This window comes from Rattus norvegicus, chromosome 19, assembly GCF_021556685.1.
Source record: "Rattus norvegicus strain SHRSP/BbbUtx chromosome 19, alternate assembly SHRSP_T2T, whole genome shotgun sequence".
In the NCBI taxonomy this organism is placed as follows: Eukaryota; Metazoa; Chordata; class Mammalia; order Rodentia; family Muridae; genus Rattus; species Rattus norvegicus.
Window position 1 is genome coordinate 66,939,212 of NC_141552.1, and position 19,065 is coordinate 66,958,276.

Sequence of the window (19,065 nt, forward strand, 5' to 3'; positions counted from 1 at the left end):
CATAGCTCGAGCATCTGAAACCTCAGCCCGCCCCCACAGTGACACACTTCCTCTGACAAGGCCACACCCACTGACAAGGCCACACCCACTTCAACAAGGCCATGCCTCCTAACAGTGCCACTCCCTATGGACCAAGCATTCAAACACATGAGTCTATGGGGGCCAAACCTATTCAAACCACACCACCATCTATACCATTTTTATGTGAAACCACACAACACTGACATTTCTACTGCACTCTGTGCCACCCAGGACTCTTCTCATTAAGGCCCTGGGTCCACCGGAAGTAGTTTTGGGTGCTTATCACCCAATGGTCGGTTGACAGCAGCTTCTATTCGATATGCCTCATGTCCCCTTTGGCCATGAGACCTGTCTGGCCACAGGATCTAGCTTCAGAGGTAGACACTTGGGAGCCTCCCTTTTGCCCCCACCCCCACCCCCACAGACCTCTCTGTCCACGTAACTCCATAGAGGGTCCGAGGGATGCGTGTACTGATCAGAAGCACTTGGGAAGCCCCTGGTGCTGGCTTCTCACTCTCTGGGTTTCTTCCCACGAATTATGTGTGAGGGGAAATTGTACACTACACCACCCCTACCTGGTAATCACAAAGAAAAACTGAAAAGTAGTAAAGGCTAGTACTAAGCATGCGTGTGTGCGTGCGTGTGCATTCGTGTGGTGTTTGTGTGTGTGTGTGAGAGAGAGAGAGAGAGAGAGAGAGAGAGAGAGAGAGAGGGAGAGACAGACATACAGACAGACAGACAGAGGCAGAGAGACAGACACAGAGATAGAGACACTGAGAGAGACAGAGACACAGAGAGACACAGAGACATGGAGAGACACAGAGACACAGACACAGAGACACAGAGAGACACAGAGACACTGAGAGAGACAGAGACATGGAGAGAGAGACACTGAGAGGCACAGAGACACAGAGAGAGACAGAGACTGAAGACAGAGATTATTAATCTCCTGACCTCGGTTAGTGGGTTGACATAAAGAACAAGCCTGGGCCCCTGCTCACATCCCTCTGGCTGCCCTGCCTTGCTATGCAAATCTCTTTTGCACAAGCTGCTGCTCTCTGTCATCATCGTTCAGTAAAGTAGGCAGGACGCCCTCCTTCAAGCCAAGCAGTGGCTAACAATGCCTAGACCCCTGGAGCTGTTAGTGAAATGAACCTCTTTCTTTCACGAGTTACCAGCCGCACCCCCAGCCCCAGCTCCAGCCCCCACCCCCAGCCCCCACTCCATCCGGAGCTGTTATCAAAATGAACCTGTTTTTTTTTTTTTTTTTTTTAAGTGACCAGCCTCCGGTCATTTGGTTAGGTTGTTTGTTTTCTGTCCAGTCAAGTTGGGCTGCCTCCCAACAGAAAGGCCAACCCTTCGGCAGTTGGTCTGATTGCTGTTCGGTCCACTGGACTGTCTCTGCAGTCCCAGAGCATTCCTCATGAGCTGCTGATCTCCAGTTCACACTGCAACCCCAAAGGAGTCAGTTTTAACACTGGCAGAGGAGGACTATCTCAGCAACAGGAACTGCCACCGAGTGAGGGCAAACAGGCCAAAAAGCAAAGGCGGCCTTCTCCGTGCCCTTTTAAGTGGGCCGCCGCCAGATGACATGGCCTAGTTTTAGGGTGGATCATCCCACTTCGAATGACCCAAGCAAGACCCTCACAGGCGGGCCCAGCTGACGATTTTAGTTGATGTCGTCACAAGAACAAGGTGAGCGTCACAGCAGGGGAAACTGCTACATTGTAACTTTCCATGCCCAGACACGATCTTCCGTTCTAAGAAACTTCTGCCGATATAAAAAGTCTATGCAGGCTGGAGGGATGGCTCCGTGGTTAAGAGCACTGGTCCTGAGTTCAAGTCCCAGCAACCACATCTGTAAGGGGATGTGATGCCCTCTTCTGTCATGCAGGCATATGTGCAAATAGAGCATTCATATAAATAAATGAATAAATTAAAAAAAAAGAATGTATGTGTTAGGCTTAGCACCTTGTGCAGGCAGCAAAAGCAGGGAAGAATCAGGACTGGGTTGCCTTAAAGCCCCCGCAAGGCTGGGCAGCAGCCTTGGGGCAGGAGGGGCCAGGAGTCCACTGATTCAGCATTTGGGCCCTGATTCCGGAGAAGACATCTCAGCTCAGGGCCAGTCCCTTCCCTTTCTCTTTAGATTTATTTTATTTTATATGTATGACTGTTTTTGCCTACACGTATGTACATGCACTCACATGCATGCCCGGTACCTGTGGAGTCCAAAGGAGGGCATAGGAACCGGAATTACAGACGGTTGTGAGCCACTCTGTGGCTGCTGGGAACTGAACCCAGGTCCTCTGCAAGAGCAGCCAGTGTTCCTGACTGCTGAGCTTTATCTTCAGTGCTGGCTGTTCCCTTTCTGTCTTCATGAAGTGGCCACCATAGGCAGCTCCTTGTTTACCCCCTTCTATGAAGAGTGTTCTGGAACTTCTCCATATATGGCTGAGAACCCCCAGGGTACTTCTTGTACCTGATGGGTACCAGTTATGTGACTCAAACAGTGACTAACACCTGACATCTTACTGGACTCTGTCTTCCCATTTCCAGCATTGTGAGAAGGTTTAGTCCCAGGCTGCTTCTGTGTAGACGTTTAGTGCCCCAAACAGGCAGCTTGTGCCATCTGGAGGCCTAGCTTCCTTCCCCTGGGGACCATCAGCAGCTGAGAAGACCATGACAAAGTGCCCAGGGCAAGATGGAGTTGGTTTTGCTGGCAGCTGTGAGGCCATGCTCCCACCCCGCAGGTTTTGTGACCTGTGAGAATGTGGTTAGAGCTGGGCAAATAGGGAGGATGGGACGGCTGCAGCAGCAGGGGCTGCATTCAGTCACCTAGATACAGGACGTAGTACATGACCATCGACTTGAGACTAAAGTGTGCAAGTTTTGCCATGCATGATGTTGTTTAATCACACATTGGTTTGGGTTCAGCTGTCCAGAAAAAGGCTGAATTCCTCCTCTTTAGGCACCAGACAGAGGCTTAGTTGCAACCTGAACATCTTTCATTGTTGTACCTTTGATAAGAGACACGTCAGAGCAGTTGGATGTCAGAGGGACATAGGCCAGAGGTCACGAGTTCCCCCAAAGCTGGACAACCAGGGAAAGTGAAACAAAAGACATAACTAGAAAGTGGTCGTGGGGAGAAAGATCTCATGCTTACTAAGAGTTGACAGACACCAGGACAGCAGAAGCCAGAGCAGGCATAGTGTGGATCAGGTTAATTCTGCAACATGTGTGGATCAGATTAATTCTGCAACCAGTCAGCTGGAGTTGGCTGGGAAGTGCTCTGGCTAGAGGCTTTCAGGCTCATGTGAGTCAGAGAGCTGGGGGAGGGGGTGGTGAAAGGGTGGCAGACACTGGGGTAGTCTCCTACTTCCTCCTTTCCCCTCCCCACTCTGTGTGTCTGTGTGTCTGTCTGTGTGTCTGTGTGTCTGTCTGTCTGTCTATCTCTGTCCTTCTATCTTCCTGCCTCTCTTTTCTTGTTGAGCAGCAAACCCAATCACTCTCTACTGTTTTCCCAAATGTATTGGGTTCTGGGCTGTGTGAACGTGTTTCAGGCTGGTATAAACTGAGGACCTCGCCCTGTTACTCTCTAGGAAGCAGTGCAATGGGAGAGACGTAACCAAGGTTTACGTTCTAAAACGGTGGGTGGTATCTGGGGAGGTAGACAAGAGGGAGTGAGCTAGCAGGGCAACCTCAGAAAATGCTGTGCACTGGATGGCCTCCGCTGAACTGCAGAGAAGCCTGTGCTTCCAGGGGCCATTCAGAAGAGAGTCACACTGGGCAGAAGCAGCCAGGCATCACATTTGCCTGACCAGAGTCTGGCTGGAGCACTGGGGAGAGTGTGGTATTGGCACCCGGTGCTGCTTTCTCTTGGCAGGAGGTGGGCGGGGCAGGCCTGAGGACCAGACTCACCCGTGGTGACAATAGCAGCCATCCTGTGTCAGCTTTTCGTGTGTGCTCAACCATGCTTTCTGTAATTATTTGATTCTCAAGGCAAATTCAAATTTGTTTTTATTTCTGATACCCGAGTGACCTTTCCAAGTTCAACAATGGCTGGATAGCAGCCGCGCTAGGATTTCATCTAAGTCTATGCAATCATTTAAGACTAGAAACTCACTTTGCATCCTACGAACGGAGGTTACACATCAGCTCGTCCACAGCACCCTAAGCTCCGCAAGTCACAGTGAGCGAGACTCATTGTGGTGGCTACTCTCCTGCAGGGACCAGGCCAGTTTTCCCTGGGACCAATCTGTCAATCTGATGTCTGAGCGCTGGCCTCCACTTCCAGCTGAGCCGCAGGCCTCACGCCACCCCTCAGGTTCCAGAAAGCAAGGGGACATTTGGAGCCACTCGGAATCTGGGGAGCCTGCGCAGCGTCTTTGGAATTCTTTCCTGCCGACATGCTTCCAGCATTTCTCATCACGCAAGAGCCAGGTGGGCGCCCTTACTCTATCCTCGCAAGGCAAATGGCCCACTTGGGCTTACAGATGATCTACAGCACAGATGTTCTCTTCCCAAACATTCAAGGTGGAAATTTGATAGACACTTGGAGAATAGAGGTGACCATTAAAGTTTGAATCCCTTCCCTGTCTTCCTCTGATTCTTCCTGCCCAGTGATGAGAACCAGCAAATCTTTGCCAAGTTCAAGCATGGGTCAATGGCTACGTTCTGTCCAATATGGAGTTCTGGTCCAAATTCCCTCCTCAGGGGCTGTTGTGTTTAGCAGAGCTCAGGGTTGCTTAGAGTATAGGGAGGACATAAGAGACCGGACCTGGGTCTGATGGGGATTCTAGGGGTGCTCTTCGATTGGGGGTGCTATCAATGATCAGGACATATATGTAAGCAGGAGGTGTTGTCTGACTGAAATTCAGGCTGCATTCTACCTGTGCAGTAGATCTATACATTCTGTTTTTCAAGTCTCTGTTTTCATCAGTAACCTGCCTGGTTGGTTACAAAGGTCAAGCTGAAGAACAGAGAGGCCAGGCCTCAATACGGGGCTCAACTTGCCATCTGTCAGTTCAGCTCTAAGTGTCACCAGCTCATAACTCTACCAGCTCATAGCTCTACCAGCTCATAGCATTGCCAGCTCATAGCTCTACCAGCTCATAGCATTGCCAGCTCATAGCTCTACAAGCTCATAGCATTGCCAGCTCATAGCTCTACCAGCTCATAGCATTGCCAGCTCATAGCTCTACCAGCTCATAGCATTGCCAGCTCATAGCTCTACCAGCTCAGCCTCGGGGACTTGCACTCAATGGCAAGTGTTGCCACCCAGAGGAGGCTTCCTGGGGCCCTGTCCTTCAGCAGAAGACAGTCCAGAGGACAGACAGAGTCCCTACTGCCCTCCAATCTGAGGAAGCCAAGGTGAAGCTTGTAGAGTCTGAACTGCTTGCTGTGCCTGCCCCTGGAGCAGTTGACCTCGGGCATTCTGAAGGCAGAAGCTGCAAACTTTGAAGAAAGGAGATAGCAGAATGTAGTGGACCCCAACTACAGACTCATATCCTGCAAAATTCTTCTTCTCATTATGGACAAACAACATGGCTGGGAAATCAAGCCTTATTCTGTCTTAGACCGGAAGGAGGATTCTAGGGACCTGGCCATGGGGCCGATTGCAGAAAACAATGGCGGATGAAGCGAGAGATTTGTTGGAACCAGTAGATGGTCAAGCACTGGCTGCACTAGAACCTACTGAGTAGCTGTGTCAGGGGGCATGCTGGCTACTAGAAAGCCGCAGTGGGTTGGCCTGATACTGTGTATTCTAATGCTACACAGAATGGTTGTCCCAGAGAGGAGAGGAATAGAACCAAGTCACACTGTATGACCTCACTCTAAGCTGTTTCTGATTGGTAAGTAAAGATGCTGAGACAGCCAATAGCTAGGCAGAAGAGACATAGGTGGGGTTTAGGTTTCCCCAGGCTAGGGTGCCAAAGAGAAGAGAGAGAGAGAGAGAGAGAGAGAGAGAGAGAGAGAGAGAGAGACAGAGAGAGAAAAGAGAGAGAGAGAGAAACAGAGAGAGAGAGACAGAGAGAGACAGAGAGACAGAGACAAAGAGAGACAGAGAGAGACACACAGAGAGACAGAGACACAGAGACACAGAGAGAGACAGAGAGAGGAGGGAGGAAGAAGAGGAAGAAGAAGAAGTAGAAGTCATTATGGTGAGTCATGAAAACATGGCCCCGAGGGCTGGCCAATTGGGGTTAAGAGCAGCCCAGATGAAACACAGCTAGTAATAACTCAGGGTTATCAGTAGGAAAATAAATTCTAATAGCACAGAGGTAGACATCTGCCCTGCTCTTGTGCTGCTTGAGGCTCATTGTAAATATAAAAGTTGTGTGTGTCTTCGATCCAGGAGCTAAATGGTCAAGACGGGTTATTTAATCCCGGCTTGGGGTTAAATAATTTCAACAACAGGAGCAGCCCAAGGGGTGCTATCATTACCCTTGCTTATGGCTGAAGGAACATGGGCGCACGATATAAGGGCACCCACCCTGGGAACCACAGGAGGACCGAAGCTTCACTGGCTGCTTTGTGTGCCAAGCCTGTGGTCTTGGTGTCTGGGAAGGCTCTGCTCTGGGGTCGCTAGTAACAGAAACCCTCTCTGAAGACCTCTGTGTACAGCACAGGGAGCTTCGACCTACTGCACCCCCAACACTGCTTACGGATTGATGGAAGAAAACTGCAGCTCTGCGTTCGGAGGACAGCAGCATCTCCCGTCACCCCTGGACACCTTCCATTGCAGAGGCTTCTAACTTCCTGAGCAGTTATGGAGTAAAGGAATACCAGGCCCTGTGCAGATCTGTCGTGAGCCTGATTATACAGCCCTCCTGGGAACCTGTCTTCTTGCTGCTTCATAAAGGCTGGGGCTTCTCTCTTTGTTTCCCATGTAGAGGTGGGGGCTTTGGGGCTGGCCCCTTCTCTGTGAATTATTTGCAACCTTTTCCTGCTCCCCTCACCCCACCTCCACCCTCCGTACTATGACCCTGGGAAGCTGGGAGGGGCTGGAGGGGTGGAAACTGGGATTCTTGGCAGCTCCTCGCTCCAGTGGTATGATCAGGTTGGCCAAGGTAGAGTACACCAGCTATGAGCTCTACCTCCCTGGTGGTAGGTTTGGGGCTGATAAGAACCCTGCTTCCTGCTGCTCTGCTCCCTAGAGCACTCCAGAGGCCCACTGTGCCCCTTAATCCTGTTCTGCGTTTTCAGATAGCTGCCGCTTCGTGACTAAAGGCCCTGAGGCATTTCTTTCCTAAGGGGAAGCTGACTGGCACTGTTAATGCCTCGCACACACACACACCACACTGCCACCATCCCCTGGCTACTGTGTGTAGGCTGTCTGTGAAGTATGATAAAAAAAAAATCAATCAGAACCAAAGATAAAGATACAGGAGCAAAGAGGTTTTACTTGGAGAAAGTAGAAACAGAGCGACCTACACGTGTTGCCATCCCCCTCTAAGAAGAAAACCAGCCAGCACTGGTACACCACGCTCTCCTAGAGCTGACCAGACCCATCTTGAAGAAAGATGATGAGAACCAGGCACTGGGACAGCCAGGTAACGTGTATGCACTGCCAAGGGACATGGTGCACCATTCCTAAACCATCCCTTGTGTGTAGGCACCAGCATCCGTTAGGTGGTGTAGAAGAAGAGCAAAAGGAGCAGACTGGGAAGGGCGAACATTTGGGGCTGTTGGTGGCTGCACCCATTCAGAATTTCTAGGGACTAAGTTTGTTCCTGTGACCCTGAACACAAAGGGGGCCTCTGTGGGCAGGACGGCTCTGAGTGAAGGAAATTGTTAATCCCACAGATTCAAGGGGGAGAGACCTCCAACTAAAACCATGGCCAAATAAATTATTTTTTGTTCCTACATGAGCTGTCTCTCCCTAAAGGTGAAGTTCACAAGATCAGCTTTGGACATGGGCAAGTTCTTTTTTTCCTTTGTTGATATTGTTGTTTGTTTGTTTGTTTGAGACAAAGTTTCTCTATGTAGCTTTCCCTGACTGTTATGGAACTCCATCCTTAGACCAGGCTGGCCTCAAACTCACAGAGATCCACCTTCCTCTGCTTCCTGAGTGCTGGCATTAAAGTTGTGTGTCACCACTGCCCAGGGTGTTTATAGTTTGGGAATAGGGGTTTTCCAAATGGGGGATTTGGCAGGCAAATAGGCTGGGTTACAGAAGCAGAACCTAAGTCTAACAAATTGGTCATAACGAAGACATGGTGGCTTGGTGGTAGTCATGACAACACAGTTATAACAAGGTGGTCTTGACAACACGGTTATAATAAGGTGGTCATGACAACAGGTGGTTATAACAAGGTGGTCATGACAACAGGTGGTTATAACAAGGTGGTCATGACAACAGGTGGTCATAATAACTTTGTATCAAAGGTGTGCTTGCTGTTTCCTGTAACAGACAGTACAGAACTATTTGTAGTTGACATAGTCCAATCCTTGAGAAACAGAAATTTAACCATAAACAGGAGTGAGCCTAGTTCGTCTCTACTATAAGATAGCTTTCAAGCCCGAGATGGAGGCAGCAGGTTGGCTTATCAAAACTAACAGCACGAGGTCCAGAAGAACAGGTGCACCATCATAAAAACAAAATCAGACTAGTTAGGAGAGGCTGCCTGTGACTGGGGCGGTTGGGAGCACTGGCTGCTCCTCCAGAGGTCCCGACCACCTTCCAGGCAGTTCCTCCAATGAGTTTTTCTTCCTCTAGGAGTTTTTTTAAATTGAGTCTTGTTACTTTCTTGTGAAGTTTGTGAATTTCCTCGGTTTCTGTGATGGAATTCTTATCTGGAGGAATTAGAGACATGATATCTAGCCCCACTGTCTCTGAGACCCTCAGGCCTGTTTCATCCAGTTTAATGCAGTTCAGCATTGTGGAGCTAGAGTTCAGCTTTGGTAATATTTTGCTTCTTAAAAGAAAAATTTCTTTCTAGGCCATCTGCCCTGTACAATGAAGCCTTGTTTCAAAAAAACAAAACTAAAAACCAGGGGTTGGTGAGATGGCCCCAAGGTAAACAGTGCCTACTGTTCTTCAGAAGGTCAGAAACTTCAAATTCGGGTCCCAGAACACACACTGAGCAGCTCAGAACTGGCTGCAACTTCAGTCCCAAGGAATCTAAAATCATATGTGCACACATGCCCACACACACACACACACACACACACACACACACACACACACACACACATCATTCCACCATTCATTCGCTCGCTCTCTCTCTCTCTCTCTCTCTCTCTCTCTCTCTCTCTCCCTCTCCCTCCCCCTCCCCCTCTCCCTCTCCCATCTCTCTCAATTCAAATAAGATTAAGAAAACTTTTATATCCAATCTAAGCTATTATAAGGACAAAACAGATTTTAGTTTTGTTTTATCTGTTTTTGATTTTTTTTTTTGAAGACAGGGTCTGTATTAGTCAGGGTTCTTTAGAGTCACAGAACTTATGGAATGTCTCTCTACATTGAGGGAATTTATTGTGACGACTTACGGTCTGTATTTCAACTACCCCAACAAGGGTAAGCTGTGAATGGGAAGCCCGAGGATCTAGTAGTCGCTGAGTCCCACAAGGCTAGTTGTTTCAGCTGGCCTTCTGTAGACGTAGCTTCCAACAGATGTGCTGGCACGTAAATACAAGTAGTGAAGACAAACCAATCTTCCTTCTTCCAATGTCCTTATGTAGGCCTGCAGCAGAAGGTGTGGCCCAGATTAAGGTGTAAAACACCACACCTGGATCTGGGACTTGCTTTGTCCCAGACTGACCTTGAACTCAGAGATTTCCTTGCCTCAGTCTCCTGGGATTAAAGGTATGTACTGCTTTGCCTGGACCTAAGCTTTTCATGGCCACTGTGCCTCAAGATCTCCATGCCAAGATCCAGGTCAGAAACTTGTGTCTTCTAGCCTCAAGATCTGGACCACAGGGACATCCGCCAATTCTGGATTGCAGGTCACTCCAGGTATAGTCAAGCTGACAACCATGACAGGGTCTCACTCTTTAACTCAGGCTGGCCCCAAACTTGCAATGACATCTGTCTCTGCCTCCTCGGTGCTGGGATGACAGGTTTGCAGCACCATACTCAGCTGGCCTAACAGCGCAGGTCCTGGTGGCCTTTCTTGACATAATGCTTGCTTCCCAAACCTGAACCCCTTAAGAGCTGGGCTTTACAGAATCCTGGTGGGAAATGTCATGGTGTCAGAAATGTTTGGCTAAGGGTCCTTTGCATCTGGACAGAAGACGCTAAATAGCCAAGAGCAGTGTTGTTATACACCATGTCACTTTCCCACGGGACATTCTGCCCCAACATCTGCTGATTTTATTCCACTCTGGCAACATCTTTCCCTGCACGGGTCCTGCTCCAGCGTTACTCCTCAGCCTCCATGCTCTGGCATTAGGTTCCCGGGTCCCTCAACTTGTGCAGGTGGCTTCTCGTGGCTCAATCGCTGAAAAGCCATCCCTGTCCTGACTGTCGCAGAGGCCAAGAAGCAGCAGCACAGGGGTGAAGTCTGTGACCAGGAGCCTGAGATCAGGGCAGCTCCCAGCCCCATGCCCGACATATGGCCAACAGACACCTGGTTTTAGTCACACCCTGTAAAACCCAGCTGAGACTGAGGGAAACCTGCCACCAGTTCCTGGATTAGAAGAGGGAAGGCTGTGATGTCTATCCAGTGGTTCTCCATATGAGCCTCAGGTATGAACGCTATTGCCATACTTGTAAGTGGCATGGGCGCTGGGGGGGCATTGCAGGGAGCTGCTGAGGTGTAACTGCAGTAACAAAACTGGGCATTTCTTTAAAAAAAAAAGATATTTGTATTCTTTTAAATGTGTGTTTGTGTGTGGGTATGTGGATGTGAGCCCAGGTGCCCACAGAGTTTGGAAGAATGGGGAGGGGGGGGCAGATTGTCTAGAGCTGGATTTCCACTAAGGCAGCTGGTGCTCACGTTGAGCAAGGGTCCCTATCTTAGTTAGGGTTTTACTGCTGCGAGCAGACACCATGACCAAGACAACTCCTATGAGGACAACATTTAATTGGGGCTGGCTTACAGGTTCAGAGATTCAGTCCATTATCATCAAGGCGGGAACATGGCAGCATCCAGGCAGGCATGGTGCAGGAGGAGCTGAGAGTCTACATCTTCATCTGAAGGATGCTAAGAGAAGACTGGCTTCCAAGGAGCTAGGATGAGGGCTTTAAAGCCCCTGCCCACAGAGACACATCTATTCCAACAAGGCCACACCTCCAAATCGTACCATTCCCTGGGCCAAGCACATTCAAACCATGACAGTCCCTTTGCCTCTGTCCTTAACCATTTAGTAGCCATCTGTTTACCCCAAGGTGGTCTCTTCCGATTTAGCGCCTTTTACTTTCTCAAACATAAGATAAGAAAGGCAGCACAGTCTAACCCACCATACAAGGAATGGAAGCAGGAAGGTCAGAGAGGGTAAAGTCAGCCTATGGGGTGAGTTCAGCCTTGGTTACATTAGATTTCATATATATAAAAACAAAAACAAAACATTTTTCCAAGTCTTGGTGAGTTTTTTTTTTTTTTTTAACTAATTTGCTCACCGTTTTCAGAGAATGAGGCACATTTTTATTTTTGGCTCATGTCAAATGTAACATATTAACTCATCATCACAGTTTCAATTTTAGATGTATTTACACATTGCGATGGGAAAGTGTGAAATTTCTAAATAAGAGAAATCACAGAAGTTATTCTCTCCCGATATGTGGGGCCGTTGCCTCTTTTGAGGCATGCATTTATATGTTTATGGATTTAAAAGCAAAATAAAATGTGCGTTAAGTCCAATGGCAAAGTCCATCAGTCAGAGAAAACCCTACAAGAATAACAACACAGTATCAGTTTGTTTGGGTTCAGTTTAACCAGTATTTGCTGGTTGTTTCTTCCAGCTACATAAATTTCTGTTTTCTTTTTTTTATTTTTCCTCTCTTTTTCTCCTTCACCTTTGGCCTAAACAAGTTGCTATGTAGCTAGGGCAGGCCTCAACTCTGTGGCAATCCTCCTGCCGCAGTCTTCTGAGTGCTAGGCTAGGACTACAGGTGTACTCATCCTATGTGGGAAGGCACAGTTCTAGCCATTATAAACTCAAAGGACAAGAAGTCCACTCTTAGGAAGTCACTTTCCCCTGTGACAGGAAGCTGGGTGTCTTAGTCAGGGTTTCTATTCCCGCACAAACATCATGACCAAGAAGCAAGTTGGGGAGGAAAGGGTTCATTCAGCTTACACTTCCACATGGCTGTTTCATCACCAAAGAAGTCAGGACTGGAACTCAAGCAGGTCAGGAAGCAGGAGCTGAGGCAGAGGCCATGAAAGGATGTTACTTACTGGCTTGCTTCCCCTGGCTTGCTCAGCTTGCTTTCTTATAGAACCCAAGACCACCAGCCTAGGGGATGGCACCACCCACAATGGGCTGGGCCCTCCCCACTTGATCACTAATTAAGAAAATGCCTTACAGCTGGGTCTCATGGAGGTATTCCCCAACCGAGGCTCCTTTTTCTGTGATAACTCCAGTTTGTGTCAAGTTGACACACAAAATTAGCCAGTACACTGGGTGTGGCTTCCAGCACAGAGTGGAGCATACAGGACTGGCTGCAGGTGCCTTGAAGTGCTTTAAAATCTAGTGGCTGCTCACCTATCCTCTTTGGGCTGCTAGGTGTTACCCAAGGACCAAGAACACATTCTCATTGTCCTTTACCATAACAATGCAGTCCTCAACCTCTGTTTTTGTAGCAAGGGAGGGAGGAAAGGGAGGAGGAAGGATAGAAGATGTTGCAAAGCAAATTGTGTCCCTCAAACTCTTATGTTAGAATCTTAACCTAGCGTCTCAGAATGTGATCGGATTTGGAAGTTTTAAGTAGTAACGTTAAAATTAGGTCATTAGGGCAGGCCCAAATCCAGTCCCACCGGTGCCTTTGCAGGAGGAAATCAGGGCACAGTCACATACAGAAGGACAACCGTGTAAGGACAAAGCAAGAAAAGCAACCTGTCCTCACAGGATTGTGAGGTCGATTTCTGGGTCCAGGCAGCCCCGCCCATAGCATCTGCAACGGCAAACCCCAGAAGATTACAGCAGAGACTAAGAGATGGTTCTCGAGCAAGACACCAGAGATGGAAGGGGGGCATGATTGTTTTGACAGGAATAGAGAAGGAACGAGATTGGGCTGAGCCAGGCAGGGCTGCCCAAGCTCACCACTTGAGGAAGAAAGGGGATGCAGGATGGAGTGGGCCTTATATAGGGAACTGGGAATATAAAAACTACATCCGTCCTGGCTGTGGAAGGAGAACCCCTGGATGACAAGGAAGGACTGACTGGACATGGGGACCTGGTTGGAAAAGACCAGGTGTAGACCAAGCAGGCTGTGGGCAGACACAGCTGGTATAGAATGTGGGCGGAGCCAGGCACATTGGCCAAAGGGGAAGAAACAAGGAAGGTTTGCACCAGGGTTCCTCACAGTGGGCCAGACAGATGTCTGAGCTGGAGCCTTGAGAATGTACAGCTGAGCTTTTCTTTCTTTTCTTTTCAACAGGGTCTCTTCTTAAAGCCTGGGCTGGCTACAAAACAATTCCCCTGCCTCAGTCCCTGAGTGTTGGCGTTATAGATATTTGCTACCATACTTGGCCTCAGGTGAGATTGTGTGTCACTCTGGGCAGAGTTCAGGAATGGCTGACCCTAGTCGGAGCATCAATTCATAGAACACCTAGTCTCAGAGTCACCAAGGGTCAGAATCCCCAAGATAGAAGCATACCACCACGAGGAATGAGAGTACCACATGAGATTTGAACTGTGACAGAAGAGACACTGTGGGTTTAGATACCGAAAGGGGTCTGGCGCGGGATAGCGTCTTCTGGCGGAAGTCTCAGGCAGTGTGTGCCAGCGCATGCGTCACGCAGATTGCCTATCCCACCTCTGTCATAAGTTACAAAGAGACGTACAGGCTGTAGCTCAGCACAGCCCTTCCACACCGAGAGCAGAAGCCTGGCCTCAGCTTCCCCAGGAAGGATCAGGCTCTGCTAGCACACAACAGCAAATATGAGGGGGGTGGCTGGCTCACTAATGAATTCACTTCTTAATCACATTGTATACTTCTTGCAAGCTGAACACACTGCCCTGTGGTGCTGTTGCCTCCAGGGTCCAGTTCTCCAGCAGCCATTGAACACTCACCATGACCTTGGGAAGCGAGCGTATATCAAAACAAAGCTGCTCTATATTAAAACCCCGCCCACAGGGCCCCGCCCCAACCAAGGTCCAACTCCACCCACAGGGCTCAGCCCCGCCCACAGGGCCCAGCTCTGCCCACAGGGCCCTTGCCCCACCCAGAGGACTCAGCCCCGCCCATAGGGCTCAGCCCCGCCCATAGGGCTCAGCACTACCCACAGGGCTCAGCCCAGCCAACAGGGCCCGGACCGGTCCACAGGACTCAGCCCCGCCCACAGAGCCCAGGGACAGCAGCCCTCCTGAGAAAAGATTCCATCGAGGCAAATGAAGGAGGATGACAACCCTTGGCCTCAGTGCTACCCTCCGTGTGGGAGCAGGGGCCACCTGTTAAAGTTAGGTCCGTTTCTTCCTCCCAGCTCCATGCTCCCAGAAATAAGACTCAGACTCAAAATAATTTACGAATACCTAGGTCACATAGCTAGGTTCCTCTCTGACTACGCCATAACTTAAAATAACCCACTTACTTTAACCTCGGTTCTGCCACGTAGCTGGTTACCTGCACTCAGGTGCCATGCGTCCGACTTGGCACATCTTCCAGTGAGAATTTCCAGCACCTGGCTCTATCATGGAATTCTTTCTGCCTCCCGGATGTCCCGCCTTTGATTTTACCCTTTCCTATAGGCCATAGACTTTTTAAATTGACAGGTGATGAATCCGTACAACACACAAGATATTCTCTCTACAGCTACCAGGGAGACCGGGGGCAGGGAGATGCCTGAAAGCTCCTCCTGGCCACTAACTAACCAAGGCTGATTTCTTCTGTGAGTCAGTTGGGAGCAAGCAGTATATAGGATGAGAGGGTGCTTGACTCAGTGGTCTTCCCCAAGTCCATGTCCTAGCTTGTGCCCAAGAAAAACAGAAAACTCCAGTTGAAGCACATTTTAAAAACATCTTCTCAGGACCCCCTCAAAACTGTCCAGATCACCCCCACAAACAAGGCAAGTCTGAGAAGTGGTCACAGACCCTAGGAAACGAAGGTCATGGGGACCCCGAAGGGACCCTGCAATGTAAGAACGACATCAGGGGGCTAGTGAGGGCTGATGCCGTGTGGACTCCTTCAGCAGTGACATACTCAAGTGACTTTGAACATGTGGCTCCGTGTTGTGAAATATTAACATAGAGGGTAGCTGGGGGTGGGGGTGGGGTCCAGAGGCTGTGCGTTCTCTTTGCTGCTTTTCTGACGAGTTTTTAAATGTGAGAAGCTTATTTAAATCAAGAAGGAAAAAGATCCGTAGTATTCCCACTCACAGAAGGATCCCATGGGCTCAGAGCTTCTCGTCCACGGGAGACTCTCTTGCTCAGTCTTACCACAAACATGACAAACGAAATCAGGCCTGCATTTCACAGGTAAGCAAAGTGGGCATCAGCTCCCATTACAGATGGTTGTGAGCCACCGTGTGGTTGCTGGAAATTGAACTTGGGACCTCTGGAAGAGCAGTCAGTGCTCTTAACACACCAGTTGCTCTCAGTCCAATCCAGTTCCTGGATCATCCTAGGGTATAAAAATGCCTTCTTGGGAATTGTGTTCCTGCCAAGTCTACACTGGAAAGACATAACATCTGGGGTGTGACATAAAAGGCCCCTACAGTTTGATAGAAGTGAGGGGTGAGGGTGAACTGAGTATATATCTAAGGCCAGACTCTGTCTTTAGGGGCAGTCCCAGTAGACCTGAGGCTTGAGTCAGGACTCTTGGTAGACACAACGGAAGACATGGTGCTGCCCTGCGTTCAGTAAGGAACCAAGCTTCACCAGATGAGAGGCTGCCTCCTTCTAGGACCGGGTCTTTTTTTTTTTTTTTCTTTTTTTCGGAGCTGGGGACCAAACCCAGGGCCTTTACCACTGAGCTAAATCCCCAACTCCTTCTAGGACGGGGTCTTATGATAGTGTTCAAGGGGTCAGGAACCAGAATCTGAAAGAGTCTGCGGCGTTCCTCTTCCTATGAGCTCCCTGGAATGAAGCAAGACCTGCCAAGGTGAATGGCGGACAAGAGTGACCTCTGAGCTCCAGATGCAGTGGCCATGCTGCTTCCAGAGCTCTCTGCAGAGTGTTCAGTGGTGTCTTTCCCCTCGTCTGATCCTCTCTCAAGCCGTTCGCTGCCCATGTTCCCTTCTTCAGCCTGTGGCTCTCTGGCCACTTCTGCCTTCAACAATTAGCAGCCAGACTTGGTACCACCCTGTGCAAGGCATGCGATGTTTGCAGTGACCGAGTCAGTGTGGCCAGTGGCACAGAGACGGTCTTGTCGTTAGATCCTGCTACTCCCCTGGCCTCCAGCGTGGCCTCCATTGGGATTTGGGTTTCTTAGGGAAAGTTACCGAGTTGGATTCTTTATCACGAGGATGTAGGCACTTGGTCAAAGAGAAGCAGTGCCTAGCTAATCAGTGACTAAGGCTGGGACACATCCTCCCTCGGTTCTGTCACCTAAACCTGGCATCTTCAAGTTATGTCCACAAGCAGTCATCCGGCAGCCTCCTCTGTGGGAAGACATTGCTTTTCTCCGTGAGTGACTGCCTGAGAGCCACCCATGGCTGGTGTAGCGCCTCACTCCCCAACAAAGGTTTTTATAGCATCTGTGGGATCCCTTGCGACTGAGCACATCAGTCAGGCGCCGAGTGGGACATGGAGGTGACAAGAAGGCACACCGGCACTTGGCTGGTAAATCTCAGACGTCTCATTTCCCCGGCAGTCTGATTTTGCTTTGCTTTTGAAAACATTAGCATATGTGATTCAATTTGCTGTTCCTCCTCGTTAGATGAGAAGTTAATGAATTGCATTGCTATTTGATCTGGCCACAGGCTATTTCATTAGCTAAATACCGCTCCCATTAGTTTTATTGGCCTGGAGATTATAGCATTTGAGGACTAGAGCCGATGTTTAAATGGACAGTCCCCACCCATTCACTTCAGCTTCTGTTTCTCTAGAGAGGCCGCACGGCCCTTCGGGTCTCACCCTGACTAGACCGTGTCTTCGTTGTCTGGCTGTTCAAGGATAAGCAAGGACATTTCCTCATGGGAGGCTCCTGCGACTTAAGGGAGCTGAGGCTCCAGACAAAACCATCAGGGGTCTGAGGAATCCACTGGGACTCGATGGATGAATGAGCTGGCTCCTCCAACATTTGTTTTGCATAAAGGCCATTATTCAACTACACTTAAGATGCAAGCCGTTCTTTACTCCCCCTGCTGTAGCTTTAAGACGAATGGAAGAAATAATTGTTCTAACAGGCATATGAATTATGTGCTGAAACTTAAATTTGATTACTGCTTCATAGTTTGTTTTTGTTTGTTTTTCTTTTTTCTTTTTTTTTCGGAGCTGGGGACCGAACCCAGGGCCTTGCGCTTGCTTGGCAAGCGCTCTACCACTGAGCTAAATCCCCAACCCCTGCTTTATAGTTTTAAAACTTTTGAAATAAGGGCCGGTGAGAGAGGTCAGTGGGCAAAGGTGACCGCTACAGAGCCTGACAACCTGAGTTTGATCGGAACTCACATGGTGGACACGGGACCTGACTCCTGAAAATTGTCCTCTGCCCTACACACACACACACACACACACACACACACACACACTCGCGATTTGATTGACAGGTATTAGCAATGTGGATTGCTCTCACTAAACATAATATGGATGAAAATAATCCAGGCCGAGAAGATACCTACTGTGTGATTGTCTTCGAATAATAATTTCCTAAACAAAGCATGGGCACAACTGCATCGCACAGTAGAAGGTGAATCAGGTTAGAGATGGGTGAGAGGGGAGTCAGACCTGGCCTGTGCAATCAGGTTCTGGGTAGAGTCATAATGAGCTATGTACTCTTTTGAATAAACAATTTGTATCTTTAGAGCTAAATTTAAGTGAACAAAAGCAGAGCAAATCACTCATGCACATGTATATTAACACATAACTATATACATAAATACACACCTACACATACATATACACACATACACATAAATATACATATACACATAAACATAAGTGCACACATACACATATATACACATTCACATGCATACACAACCACAGTATTTTTATGTGAATTATTTTATTTAACAAGATGAATTCTTGCACAGGCAAGTACACAGCCATGCCCTGCAGGTGCTAAGGGATCCTACAGAGCCACTACTCATGGCCGCCTGTGTCCTGAGACACGACCAGAGTCCCCTGTCCCCCGTACGTGGTGCACTGTGTCATCATCAGAAAAATCCAGGAAGCCGGAGGGAGACAGAGATCTCTTGGTGCTGAGGCTGATCAGGGGAAGTGAAAGGCTTGAGTGACCTCATCCCAAATCAGAACCGAGACATTGAATGTTGAGCCTGCAGCTGCCATGGATGCCCTCTCTAACTACACTGTAACCTGGGGGTGGTCACAGAAGCACAGGAGAAGATTCAGGGAGACATCCAGTCTTTGGAAACCGTCCCCATCCTGGGGAGGTGTGGGGATGAGCCTAAAGAGAAGAACCTGCTCTCTTCAAGGCTAAGTCTGGGAGTCTTGGAGAGCCCACTACAGCGAACAAATATCCATCCCTGATTGCCTCCCTGACCACACTGTGTGAATGACCCACTTCTACCAAGGTGTATTGCTTACTTTGCTGGTCGCCCCCAAAAATACTCAAGAAAAACAACTTATGGGAGGGCTTTTTAAAGCTCAGAATCTGACAGTGAAGTCCATGGTTGGAGACGGCGCAGGCCGCAGAGCTGCGTAATCCTGAAGTTAATATCAATTCTATATTCACACGCTGACGGGGCGGGAGGCATCTGGTTACGTTCTCCCTGAAGCAGAAAGCGAGGCACGCTTAGTGCCCGCAACACTTTCTCCTTC

At 49.0% G+C, this 19,065-nt stretch overlaps 1 long non-coding RNA gene across 1 annotated transcript; it reads left to right on the forward strand.

The window, feature by feature from the left end:
• The first annotated feature begins 5,947 nt into the window (after positions 1 to 5,947).
• Positions 5,948 to 17,517, forward strand: LOC102546393 (uncharacterized). Its single transcript, XR_015643665.1, has 8 exons — positions 5,948 to 6,182; positions 6,646 to 6,828; positions 7,228 to 7,574; positions 9,706 to 9,829; positions 9,907 to 9,979; positions 10,496 to 10,711; positions 13,565 to 13,662; positions 17,172 to 17,517. It is a non-coding gene; the product is annotated as an uncharacterized LOC102546393 (long non-coding RNA).
• The last annotated feature ends 1,548 nt before the right edge of the window (positions 17,518 to 19,065 follow it).